This window comes from Rutidosis leptorrhynchoides, chromosome 3, assembly GCF_046630445.1.
Source record: "Rutidosis leptorrhynchoides isolate AG116_Rl617_1_P2 chromosome 3, CSIRO_AGI_Rlap_v1, whole genome shotgun sequence".
NCBI classification, from domain to species: domain Eukaryota; kingdom Viridiplantae; phylum Streptophyta; class Magnoliopsida; order Asterales; family Asteraceae; genus Rutidosis; species Rutidosis leptorrhynchoides.
In genome coordinates this window covers 517,291,364-517,305,587 of record NC_092335.1, presented here as the reverse complement: position 1 = coordinate 517,305,587, position 14,224 = coordinate 517,291,364, and the positions used below count along the sequence as shown (strand labels likewise).

The 14,224-nt window shown below is 34.2% G+C and overlaps 1 pseudogene; it reads right to left on the bottom strand.

Moving 5' to 3' along the window:
• Positions 1 to 14,224, bottom strand: part of LOC139901872 (sinalpyl alcohol oxidase Nec3-like) — a 134,895-nt pseudogene that overhangs the window by 59,524 nt on the left and 61,147 nt on the right.

Sequence of the window (14,224 nt, the reverse complement as noted above, 5' to 3'; positions counted from 1 at the left end):
ATGCATGTTGGTGTATGGCAAATGTTTTCTTAAACTAGAATTTATGAAAACTTAAAATCCCTTTACTAAAACAAGGTAAACAAGTTAAACGCCATCCTTTTGTGGAAACACTTAGACATATTAGGAATCTCCTGATGGGATAAAGGTCACCTAACCGTCATGAGTGAACTAATATAAATAAGGTACACTTCGCATACATGTGGGATAAAGGTCACCTAACCACTTGTAGGTTAAGTCTACATGTTTACACAAGTAGGACGACTTGATTTGGGAATCATGAACTTAGGGTCACCGAAGCATGAGGAACAAATAGGCGTTGATGGGATTAATATGCCATGCAAAAGGATTGCATGATCCCATACTCTAGAAGTTGCAAATGGATTGCAATTGTCATTTATTGACTACCTAGCTAAATCAAATTGGGGGATAAATGTCACCTAACTGAAATTTGGTTTATCGTTGGATTCTAGAATTTAATAATTCAATTAAATTAAAAGGGTATTGAATGTTAAATTAAAATCGATACTTAAACGAACTTTGTTAATTTTGTAGATGGCCGCCAATAACAACAACAACATGCAAAACGCACCACTTAACATGAACAACCTATCGTTACGGTCTCTCCTCGAGAAAGACAAACTCAACCATACCAACTTTATGGATTGGTTCCGCAATCTTCGGATTGTCCTCAAACAAGAGGATAAAGCGTATGTACTTGAGGACCCCATTCCCGATCAACCGGATGAGAATGATGTGGAGGCAATGGCCTCTTACGATAAGTATTGCCACGACTCCCTTCAAGTCTCATGCTTAATGCTTGGGACTATGATACCCGAACTCCAAAAGGATTTCGAGCACCATAGTGCATACGACATGATAACGCAATTGAAGGAGATGTTCCTTCAACAAGCGCGTGTCGAGCGTTTCGAGACCGTTCGGGCGCTACATGCTTGTCGTATGGACGATACCCAATCGGTTTCATCTTATGTGCTTAAGATGAAGAGCCTTATTGATCGTGCTAACCGCCTTAACCTAAACATATCAAATGAGTTAGCCACCGATCTTATCCTTAACTCCCTATCAAAAAGGTTTGATCAATTTTTAATTAATTACAATATGAATGGGATGGATAAGAGCATAGGTGAGCTTCACGGTATGCTTAGAACGGCGGAAACTAGCATGGGTAAAAGGGCTTTACCCGTGTTAGCAATCGATCAAGGTGGATCCAAAGGTAACACCTCTAAGCTAAAGGTGGCTAAGAGAAAAGGACCCGCCCATCAAGGCAAAGGGAAGGGGAAGATGGTTACCCCAACCATCAACAAGGCTAAGAAGCAAAATGTAGCCGAGAAGGCAAACCCCAAGGAAGACCCATGTTTCGGTTGCGGTGAGATGGGTCACTGGAAACGAAACTGTCCGGTCTACCTTAAGGAGTTGAAGGACAAGAGGGATGCAGGGCAAACCTCAGGTAATATATATATGGTATATATAGAGCTTAGTATTACTTCTTCTAATACATGGGTATTAGACACTGGATGTGGAACTCATATTTGCAATTCTTTGCAGGGGTTCAAAAGAAGTGATCATAAGGCGGGAACATCAAGTCTCTATATGGGCAATGGTGCAAAGGTGCATGTTAAAGCTCAAGGAGATTTTATTTTGAAGCTTCCAAGCGGATTGGAACTTATTTTAGAAAATGTTTTGTATGCTCCGGATTTGTGTAGAAACATTATTTCTATTTCTCGCTTAAAACAATGTGGTTACGTTGTTAATTTTATTGATGATGATATTCATGTTTCTAAAGATAATGTATTCTATTTCAAGGCTTCGCCTTCAAATGGAATTTATGAATTGGTTCATGATGACGTATCATCGAGCTCTATATACCATACTAGCACCAAGAAACTCAAAAGGGATTTGAGTGATTCCTATCTATGGCATTGTCGCCTTGGTCACATAAACAAGAACCGAATGCATACACTTCAAAAGAATGGACTTTTGAAATCAAATGAAATGGATTCGTTTGATGTATGTGAATCTTGTTTACAAGGCAAGATGACTAAAGCACCTTTCAAAGGGACTTATGAAAGGGCTAAAGATTTATTGGGATTAATACATTCGGATGTATGTGGACCCTTTAAACCCATGACTAGGAATGGTGAAAGATACTTTGTTACTTTCATTGATGACTTTAGTCGTTTCGGATATGTCTACTTATTAAGACACAAGGACGAAACGTTTGAAGCATTCAAAGAATATCAAAACGAAGTACAAAATCAACTCAATAGGACAATTAAGGTACTTCGTACCGATAGAGGAGGTGAATACCTAAGCGATGCCTTCCAAGATCATCTTAGGAGTTGTGGGATTATCTCACAACTTACTCCACCCGGAACACCCCAACTTAATGGAGTTTCCGAAAGGAGGAACCGAACCCTAATGGATATGGTTTGATCTATGATGGCAAGAAGCTCGTTACCTCTATCATTTTGGGGTTATTGTCTAAGCTCCGCGATTCGTATTTTAAATATGGCCCCAACCAAGAAAGTGGAACGAACTCCTCATGAGATGTGGTTTGGAAAACCTCCTTCTCTTTCATACTTGAAAGTATGGGGATGTGAAGCTTATCCTAAGCGTTATGTAGCTAATAAGCTACATGCTCGATCCACAAAGTGTATCTTCATAGGATATCCCAAAGATGACATGGGGTATTACTTCTATGATCCATCCGAGCAAACGGTATTTGTTGCTCGGAAAGCGAAATTCCTTGAAACCAAGTTCCTTATGGAAGGTGATGGTGAAAGGAAGATAGATCTTGTAGAGGTACAAGATCAAGCCGATGATGCACGATTGGTTGGCACTAGCACTCAACATGAGGATGTTGAAAATGATCAAGTGGATGATCAAAGTACACAAGACGTTCGAAGATCTAGTAGGATTAGTAATCCTCCTGAGAGATATGGTTTTCTCGTGGATGGTTGCTATACGGTTGATTTGGATGAACCGACAAACTACAAAGATGCTTTATCAAGGATTGATAAAGACAAATGGCAGGAAGCCATGAACGCCGAGATGCAATCCATGTATGAAAACCAAGTTTGGGAACTTGTTGTGCAACCTCCTAGCTCCAAGCTAGTTGATTGCAAATGGCTTTTCAAGAAGAAAACCGACATACATGGAAACTTGGATACATACAAAGCTAGACTTGTAGCAAAAGGTTTCACTCAAACTCAAGGGGTTGATTATGATGAAACTTTCTCGCCTGTGGCAATGCTAAAGTCTATTAGGATATTATTTTCCATTGCTGCTCACTATGACTATGAAATATGGCAAATGGATGTCAAAACCGCTTTCCTAAATGGATATCTTGAGGAAGATGTCTATATGGTATAGCCCGAAGGTTTTGTTGATCCGAAAAATCCTAAAAAGGTATGCAAGTTAAAGAAATCAATCTACGGATTGAAACAAGCATCTAGAATGTGGAATCATCGTTTTAATGAAGAGGCAAAGAAATTTGGCTTCATTAAAAATGGTGATGAATCTTGTGTATACAAGAAGGCTAGTGGGAGCTCCATAATGTTTCTTGTGCTATATGTGGATGATATATTATTGTTTGGGAATGATATTACCACAATGCAAGAAGTCAAAACTTGGCTAAAGAGTTGCTTCTCCATTAAGGATCTTGGAGAAGCACAATACATATTGGGGATTGGGATCTATAGGAATAGATCCAAGAGATTGATAGGTTTAAGTCAAAGTACATACATTGATAAAATCTTGAAAAGGTTCAAGATGGAAAACTCTAAGAAAGGTTTGGTACCTATTCAAAAGGGAACCGTTCTCAGTTCATCTCAGTGTCCTAACACGAAAGATGAACAAGAGAGAATGAAGAAAGTCCCATACGCATCTGCTATTGGGTCTATCATGTATGCAATGATATGTACTAGACCGGATGTGTCATGCGCTTTAAGCTTGACAAGTAGATACCAGAATAACCCAGGAAATAGTCATTGGACTGCGGTTAAATGTATATTGAAATACCTTAGAAGGACTAAGGATATGTTTCTAATATATGGGTCTGGTGAGGAGGAACTCGCTGTAAAAGGTTACGTGGACGCGAGTTTCCAAACTGATCGAGATGACTCTCGATCACAATCCGGTTATGTCTTCATGTTAAATGGTGGTGCGGTCTCTTGGAAGAGCTCAAAACAGGAAGTTGTTGCGTTATCCACTACAGAGTCGGAGTACATTGCCGCCTCATTGGCAGCCCAGGAAGCTGCATGGATGAAGAAATTCATCGACGACTTAGGAGTGGTCCCTTCCATTCAGGACCCTCTTGAGATCTTTTGTGACAACGAGGGTGCGATTGCTCAAATCAAGGAACCTCGTGCTCATCAAAAGACTCGTCACATTGAGCGGAGATTCAACTACATTAGGGATGAGGTTGAAAAGGGAAAGATATGTATTCACAAAGTTCACACAGATCATAATGTTGCGGATCCACTCACGAAGCTTTTACATGGGCCAAAACATGAGGGACATGTTTGTGCATTAGGGCTTCGATATTCTAGTGATTGGAAATGAACTATTTTATGTATTGTAACGGAACGAATTAGTTCAAACTCATTAATATAATTATGGTATTAATTTATTTATGAGTCATGTTCCAATTTTGCATATTTTATCCATGAATAAACTATTATTCTGAATTCCGTAGTTGATCACATTTGTGGGAACAAGTGTGAGGTCTAGACTATTATGAACTTGGATTGGTTAGCATTCAAATGGTGAATGTGGGGCAAGGTTGCGACCAAGGTTCATAGATATTTGTGGGACACAAATATTGGAAGACCCGCTCTCAAGATTTACTATATGGAGCCTTTGTGGTTGATCACATGTAATCTTGAGTAAAGGAGAATATCATTATATCCTCTGACCTGAGACACATATTGGGTTCAGACATTCACCGAATATTGTGCCTTGATTCTTTCCTTCGCTATTCTGAAACATGGTAGTACATAAGGGAGGCTTCAGGTATGGTACGAAGTGTAGTGTCTAGGACGTATGTAATCAAGATGGAATTTGTCCCTCTTATTCGTTGAGAGTCGGATGTCTAAGGCCTGATAAAGTTAAATCTATAAGAGAGTGATCATTCTATGTCTCTTGGATTTAACATGACATCTAGGACAAAAGGATATATTGAAAGATTCACCTAATCATATTCGAGATGGGAACTCGAAAGGGATGATGTTATTGAATGGCACTAAGTCATAACATATTAGGGGTGACGGACGGTCGTTAGGTGGTATCCATCACTTGCATTAATTTCTTATGTTTCTCGTGCAAGTGGGAGATTGAAGGTATTTCATATGCCCGAGAGACATATCAAATTAATGTGGCTAACATGTTATGATCCAAGTCGGCTCATACCCAATAACAAGCTTACCGACACCTTATTCGTATTTGATCTTAACGATTGGATCGTGGATTAAAATACGCGACACTTGGGTTTTAAGAAAAATGGTTTTCTAAAATAATATAACTTGATGTAGATATAAATTATGGAATAATTTATATAATGTGGATTTAATTATTTATAGGTTAAATAATTAATTTTGTTATGTTACATTTTATAAAATTGGTTTTATAAAATAAAAATGTGCATAACAAATAATGGAAGTTTATAAAATGTAGTTTTATAAAAATTAAGTTTATAAAACTAATTTTATTTAAATTCATTAATGGCATTGGTAGTGGGTTCTTGCATGGCTTTTGATTGGCTAAAGATGCAAGACCCATGTGCTTATCTTGGAGGCACAAAAACACCAATACACACACATGCAAATACATCAAAACAAGCAAAAAAAAATTCTGCATTTTCTCCTCCTTGCTGCTGGCCGAAATATTTTGGGAGAAAAAGGGTGTTCAAATTTTTTTGCAAGCTAATCTCAAGTGTAATTAAATCCTAACTAAAGGCTAGGGTGTTGGTGATAAGTTTGGGGTATTATCTCTTGAGGTTTCATACATTTGGAGCTCCATTCATCCTCATCTTCTTCATCATATTGTTGTAACCCTCAACTAGCTTGAGGAGGTAAATTACTAAACCCACTTGTTGTATGTAAGCATATTATTTCAAGACTTGATATATTTATGGAATTTGTCTTTTAAAATGGTTGATATATAACATGATACTTGCATGCTTCCGCTCACTTTATCTTCATAAAATGGGTTTATGAACATGTTAAAATGTAGAACATGTTTCTCAAAAGTTTGTCAAATTCCATCACATGATAATTACAGGAAACGATAAAAAGGAAATCTCAAACTTAAAACTTAGTTTATTCAATGAATTTGAAATGAAAGACTTAGGCAGACTTAAATATTTTTTGGAAATTGAAGTTCTAAGATCCCAACTGGGAATATTTATCTGTCAAAAGAAATATATACTTGATCTTCTTGCAGAAACAAGAATGATCGATTGTAAACCAGCCGAGACTCCAATGATTCCAAATCAAAAGCTATTAATTGTGACGATCGCTCTAAATCCATATGGACAATACGTCATTCATCGATTTCATTGCGAGGTATTTGACCTCTATATGATACGTTTTGTAAACATTGCATTATTTTGAAAAGGCATACCATAAATGAATATTTAAATCAAAGGTTTTCGACATCTGATAATTTCTACATATAAACAATCATCGTAATATAATAGTTTATAATGATACTTCCATTGACAATGCAGTCAAAATAAGATACATGGTGATGATTTGGTAAATGCAACGTTTCCTTGAAAAGTATGTCATGTAAGACTCCATGCACATAGCTTGTCTAACATATAAGCAAACAGCGGAAGACTTATAGGGAACTTGAGAATAAACATGCAAACAAGTGTCAACACAAAGGTTGGTGAGTTCATAGTTTTAGTGTTTCGCATAATCTGTATATAAAAGTGGATCACAAGATTTCAGTTGTTTCATCCAGAAACGTTTATCAAAAGTTTACCAATAGATTCTACGTAACAGAGCACCCTGGTAACTAAGCTTTAACGTTATAATGATAAATACCCCATTCGTTTTAATACACGCAAACCAACGTGTCCTAAAATCAAATAACACACGTCCGTTAAAAGGCTAGTGCTCTAGCTCGGACGGGGATGTCAAGCCCTATGGATCCATATACTGTTATTCAGGCCCACCAGTCCACATCCTATGTACTGGCAGTTACTAGTTACCAAAGCTAAGGGACTCAGTGTAGAATTAAGTATGTACTTGTATCCATTGCGTTTAAATAAAGTGCATGTATTCTCAGCCCAAAAATGTATATTGCAAAAGCAATTAAAAAGGAATCATATGAAACTCACCTTAGCAGCATATAAAGTTGTTCATCGTAATGTGACCAAAACTTGGAATATCAAATAATCGTAGATCTCAACCTAGAGAACATATGTTGGTCAATAAATGTCTATCAAGCTAGGCCTGGTCATAGTGTATCACAATCTTAATGCTCGAGATCGACATACAAAAGTTATCCAAAGTCGTTTCAAAAAGTCAATTTTTGACAATAGTTTTACAAAACGAGACGTACCTTATATAAGGATTCATTTACTCGGTTGGTAATATTCAAAAATCCAATTTATCAATCTTGTAAACAAGTTGTTTAAATCTTAATTGCAGATTCAAAAGTAATTTCAATTAACGTCAATCATAATTCAGTTGATCATATCTTTTAATCCGTTCATCGAAACTCTTCGATATCTAAATGAAATGTCATTGATTTTTCGCCAGCTTTCCAAAAATATGTATATCATATACCTTTTACCAGTAATATATATATTTAATTCGTGATTCACCATAAACTGTTTAACGACGAAATTTAGCATACAAGCATGCATAAACATATATACTCGAGCACTAGACATGGATACGCTATTAATATATAAAAGATAAAATATGAGTGCTTACGTATCAATATTGAGATTCAATATTGTAGGAAAGTACGTAGACGTAACGGAGATGATAAATACTAGGTTTGATTTGCCAATAATACCCACGCACATTACCCATAACCTCCATAGCTATAACCCATATTTTCCTTAGCTCTATCCCGCTTGAAAAACCCATTTTGAAAGTGACACGCTCATAACCTCGTTGTAGTATTTTATGTATAATACTAATTAATAATACTAAAAATAATAAGATTAATAATAATATTAATCTTAATAATAATAATAATAATAATAATAATAATAATAATAATAATAATAATAATAATAATATATAAATATATCGAGAGAGAAGTGAATGGAGTGCATCACAGAACCCGAAATCGTTCAATTTATAGGACTTGGCCTGAAAAAGTACCTCATGCGAGTGCATGGGATTTTAGTGCAATTCTCATGCACTTGCACGGGTTTTATGCCTATTTTCCATGCGATCGCATGGCTGTCAGATCCAGCTCACATATTTTTTGTTTTCTTGTTTGTCGACATAATTAAATATAATATATATAATATATATAATTTAAATAATTAATTTTATATTATATTAAATTCATGTGCATAGTTGACTTGTAATTTTCGTTTCGATGACTCGTACGTTGTCACTCGACTTATGTCCCGGTTCCGGTTTCTCGAACGCATTTTCGTACGCTTAGAAAACTCACAATTTACGTTTTGTGACTCGTACCTTTGTCAAAATATAGCCTTAAATTATCCATAAACTATACCACTCAAAGTATATCTTAATCTTTCGAGTGTTTTGGTCATTTACTTCTATAAATCATTGTCTCGTTATTTATTAATATAATAATATTTATCAAACGTTTCAAAACCAAGTTAATATCTATTCTCAATATTTATAAACACGTTTTAAAATACATATCGCAAGTTATTCATATAATTAATTCTTAACAATTAATATTCTAATTATTGTATGTGTCCAAATTACGTTATTTAAACAAACACTTTATCATTTATTCCAAATACCATTAACAAGGAATAATTTCTCAAATCAGAGTGGTCCTCACAACAGAGACCCATAACAATATCATAATCATTAAAGGACTTAATAAATATCTTTTAATTCAATCGTTTGGCATTATATTTTAACTCCGTAGTTAAATATATCAATCAGATAATCAAACCAATAAGTTTAATGCACAGTATCATATACTCAACACTTTGTTACGTTTTCAAGTTATAGTATATGTATCTATTTACATATAATTGTTCGCGAATCGTTGAGAACCATCGAAAGGTAATTGAATAGTTCAAAAGTTTTGAGACTCAGTTTTACAGACTTTGCTTATCGTGTCGGAAACGTTAAAGATTAAGTTTAAATTTGGTCAGAAATTTCTGGGTCATCACAGTACCTCCCCGTTAAAGAAATTGCGTCCCGAAATTTGAGTGAGGTCGTCATGGCTAACAATAAAAATGTTTTCATGACGTACATGAGTTGATAAATAGAGTTTTATTACTGTTGAATAATATGGATAAAACAATCCAATTACTCGAAGCGTATGAGAGAATTTATTGTAATAGAGTGAAATGGAGAATAGAGATTCGTCTTATCTCTTGATGTAGTAACGATTGATTTCCGGAATTTAAGGAATAGAAAATCTTCATAATTTAAATAAGATTTGATTCTTCGGAATTTAAGAAAATTAGGATTTCCTTGATTAAATGCGTAATCTGCCTCGATTGCTATGTCTGATTTTTCACTATAAATTGACCTCTTCCGTTTCATTTATTTTCACCACTCCTATAATCTTCTTCCTTATTTCATACTTCCAAAAGATTGTGAAAATGCTTTATCCAGTTCTGATTCTTGATATACTCCTAACTTTCATATCTATCATTCTTCTTTTTCATCTGTCGCCGGAGGAATCTATTCACTTTTACTATACTCTTGGCTTTATAGTGTTTTTAGTTCTCCCGTGTCTTTACGTTGCAATACTTATTGATATACATGGTTTGTAATTTTTTTGAGGTTGTTATCGGGCTTTATATTTGTAGTGACCCGAACTTTTCCATGTTTATATATATTAATTGAGATTGATATTTACATGATTAAATGTTTCCAACATGTTAAACAATCAAAATTGTTAAGACTTGATTAATTGAAATATGTTTCATATAGACAATTGACCACCCAAGTTGACCGGTGATTCACGAACGTTAAAACTTGTAAAAAGTATATGATGACATATATATGGATATATATATAGTTAACATGATACTATGATAAGTAAACATATCATTAAGTATATTAACAATGAACTACATATGTAAAAACAAGACTACTAACTTAATGATTTTTAAACGAGACATATATGTAACGATTATCGTTGTAAAGACATTTAATGTATATATATCATATTAAGAGATATTCATACATGATAATATCATGATAATATAATAATTTAAAATCTCATTTGATATTATAAACATTGGGTTAACAACATTTAACAAGATCGTTAACCTAAAGGTTTCAAAACAACACTTATATGTAACGACTAACGATGACTTAACGACTCAGTTAAAATGTATATACATATAGTGTTTTAATATGTATTTATACACTTTTTAAAGACTTCAATACACTTATAAAAATACTTCTACTTAACAAAAATGCTTACAATTACATCCTCGTTCAGTTTCATCAACAATTCTACTCGTATGCACCCGTATTCGTACTCGTACAATACACAGCTTTTAGATGTATGTACTATTGGTATATACACTCCAATGATCAGCTATTAGCAGCCCATGTGAGTCACCTAACACATGTGGGAACCATCATTTGGCAACTAGCATGAAATATCTTATAAAATTACAAAAATATGAGTAATCATTCATGACTTATTTACATGAAAACAAAATTACATATCCTTTATATCTAATCCATACACCAACGACCAAAAACACCTACAAACACTTTCATTCTTCAATTTTCTTCATCTAATTGATCTCTCTCAAGTTCTATCTTCAAGTTCTAAGTGTTCTTCATATATTCTACAAGTTCTAGTTACATAAAATCAAGAATACTTTCAAGTTTGCTAGCTCACTTCCAATCTTGTAAGGTGATCATCCAACCTCAAGAAATCTTTGTTTCTTACAGTAGGTTATCATTCTAATACAAGGTAATAATCATATTCAAACTTTGGTTCAATTTCTATAACTATAACAATCTTATTTCAAGTGATGATCTTACTTGAACTTGTTTTCGTGTCATGATTCTGCTTCAAGAACTTCGAGCCATCCAAGGATCCATTGAAGCTAGATCCATTTTTCTCTTTTCCAGTAGGTTTATCCAAGGAACTTAAGGTAGTAATGATGTTCATAACATCAATCGATTCATACATATAAAGCTATCTTATTCGAAGGTTTAAACTTGTAATCACTAGAACATAGTTTAGTTAATTCTAAACTTGTTCGCAAACAAAAGTTAATCCTTCTAACTTGACTTTTAAAATCAACTAAACACATGTTCTATATCTATATGATATGCTAACTTAATGATTTAAAACCTGGAAACACGAAAAACACCGTAAAACCGGATTTATGCCGTCGTAGTAACACCGCGGGCTGTTTTGGGTTAGTTAATTAAAAACTATGATAAACTTTGATTTAAAAGTTGTTATTCTGAGAAAATGATTTTTATTATGAACATGAAACTATATCCAAAAATTATGGTTAAACTCAAAGTGGAAGTATGTTTTCTAAAATGGTCATCTAGACGTCGTTCTTTCGACTGAAATGACTACCTTTACAAAAACGACTTGTAACTTATTTTTCCGACTATAAACCTATACTTTTTCTGTTTAGATTCATAAAATAGAGTTCAATATGAAACCATATCAATTTGATTCACTCAAAACGGATTTAAAATGAAGAAGTTATGGGTAAAACAAGATTGGATAATTTTTCTCATTTTAGCTACGTGAAAATTGGTAACAAATCTATTCCAACCATAACTTAATCAACTTGTATTGTATATTATGTAATCTTGAGATACCATAGACACGTATACAATGTTTCGACCTATCATGTTGACACATCTATATATATTTCGGAACAACCATAGACACTCTATATGTGAATGTTGGAGTTAGCTATACAGGATTGAGGTTGATTCCAAAATATATATAGTTTGAGTTGTGATCAATACTGAGATACGTTTACACTGGGTCGTGGATTGATTCAAGATAATATTTATCGATTTATTTCTGTACATCTAACTGTGGACAACTAGTTGTAGGTTACTAACGAGGACAGCTGACTTAATAAACTTAAAACATCAAAATATATTAAAAGTGTTGTAAATATATTTTGAACATACTTTGATATATATGTATATATTGTTATAGGTTCGTGAATCAACCAGTGGCCAAGTCTTACTTCCCGACGAAGTAAAAATCTGTGAAAGTGAGTTATAGTCCCACTTTTAAAATCTAATATTTTTGGGATGAGAATACATGCAGGTTTTATAAATGATTTACAAAATAGACACAAGTACGTGAAACTACATTCTATGGTTGAATTATCGAAATCGAATATGCCCCTTTTTATTAAGTCTGGTAATCTAAGAATTAGGGAACAGACACCCTAATTGACGCGAATCCTAAAGATAGATCTATTGGGCCTAACAAACCCCATCCAAAGTACCGGATGCTTTAGTACTTCGAAATTTATATCATATCCGAAGGGTGTCCCGGAATGATGGGATATTCTTATATATGCATCTTGTTAATGTCGGTTACCAGGTGTTCACCATATGAATGATTTTTATCTCTATGTATGGGATGTGTATTGAAATATGAAATCTTGTGGTCTATTATTATGATTTGATATATATATATATAGGTTAAACCTATAACTCACCAACATTTTTGTTGACGTTTTAAGCATGTTTATTCTCAGGTGATTATTAAGAGCTTCCGCTGTTGCATACTTAAATAAGGACGAGATTTGGAGTCCATGCTTGTATGATATTGTGTCAAAACTGCATTCAAGAAACTTATTTTGTTGTAACATATTTATATTGTAAACCATTATGTAATGGTCGTGTGTAAACAGGATATTTTAGATTATCATTATTTGATAATCTACGTAAAGCTTTTTAAACCTTTATTGATGAAATAAAGGTTATGGTTTGTTTTAAAATGAATGCAGTCTTTGAAAAACGTCTCATATAGAGGTCAAAACCTCGCAACGAAATCAATTAATATGGAACGTTTTTAATCAATAAGAAAGGGACATTTCAGTTGGTATCCGAGCGTTGGTCTTAGAGAACCAGAATTTTGCATTAGTGTGTCTTATCGAGTTTGTTAGGATGCATTAGTGAGTCTGGACTTCGACCGTGTTTACTTGAAAAATGATTGCTTAACAAATTTTGTTGGAAACTATATATTTTTAACATGTGAATATTATGTGATATATTAATCTCTTAACGCGTTTGATATTATGTGATAGATGTCTACCTCTAGAACAAGTCCCATTGACTCACCTAATAATAATGAAGAGTCAAATGGAAATTGGAATGATTCGTGGACTGATTCACAAGTTCCCGAAGAGGAACCGGAAGAAGAGTCGGAATCGGAAGAAGAATCGGAACCGGAAGAAGAATCGGAACCAGATGAAGAAATAGAACCGGTGGGGGAAATAATAAAACGGTTAAGTAAAAGAAAATCCTCAACCAACCGACCAAGGTTAATTATGGTCAATGGTGTTTCCGCCAAGGAAGCAAAATATTGGGAGGATTACCAATTCTCCGATGAATCGGATTCCGACGAGAATTCCGATGATGTTATAGAAATTACCCCAACTGAATTTAAAAAGGCAAAAGAAAATAATAAGGGAAAGGGCATAAAAATAGAGAAATCTAATTCCAACCCCGATGAACTTTATATGTATCGTCAACCCCCGAAGTCCTTAAGTTGTAACAATGACCCGGGAACATCTAAACCACCAGGTTTTTCTAAACCAATGTGGAAAACGACGGCTCGTATTAGGGGAACATCATATATCCCTAGAAACTTGGCAAAACAAACCAAAACCGAAGAAGAAGAAACAAGCGAGTCGGAATAAGATAGTTGTATTCGTGTGGTGTAATATATGTAATATAGTGTGCTTATGCTTTATGATATATGTAAAAATTGCTTGTATTAATAAGTATTTTTTTAATGAATCTAACTCTTGATGAAATCTACCCGGAGACATGAT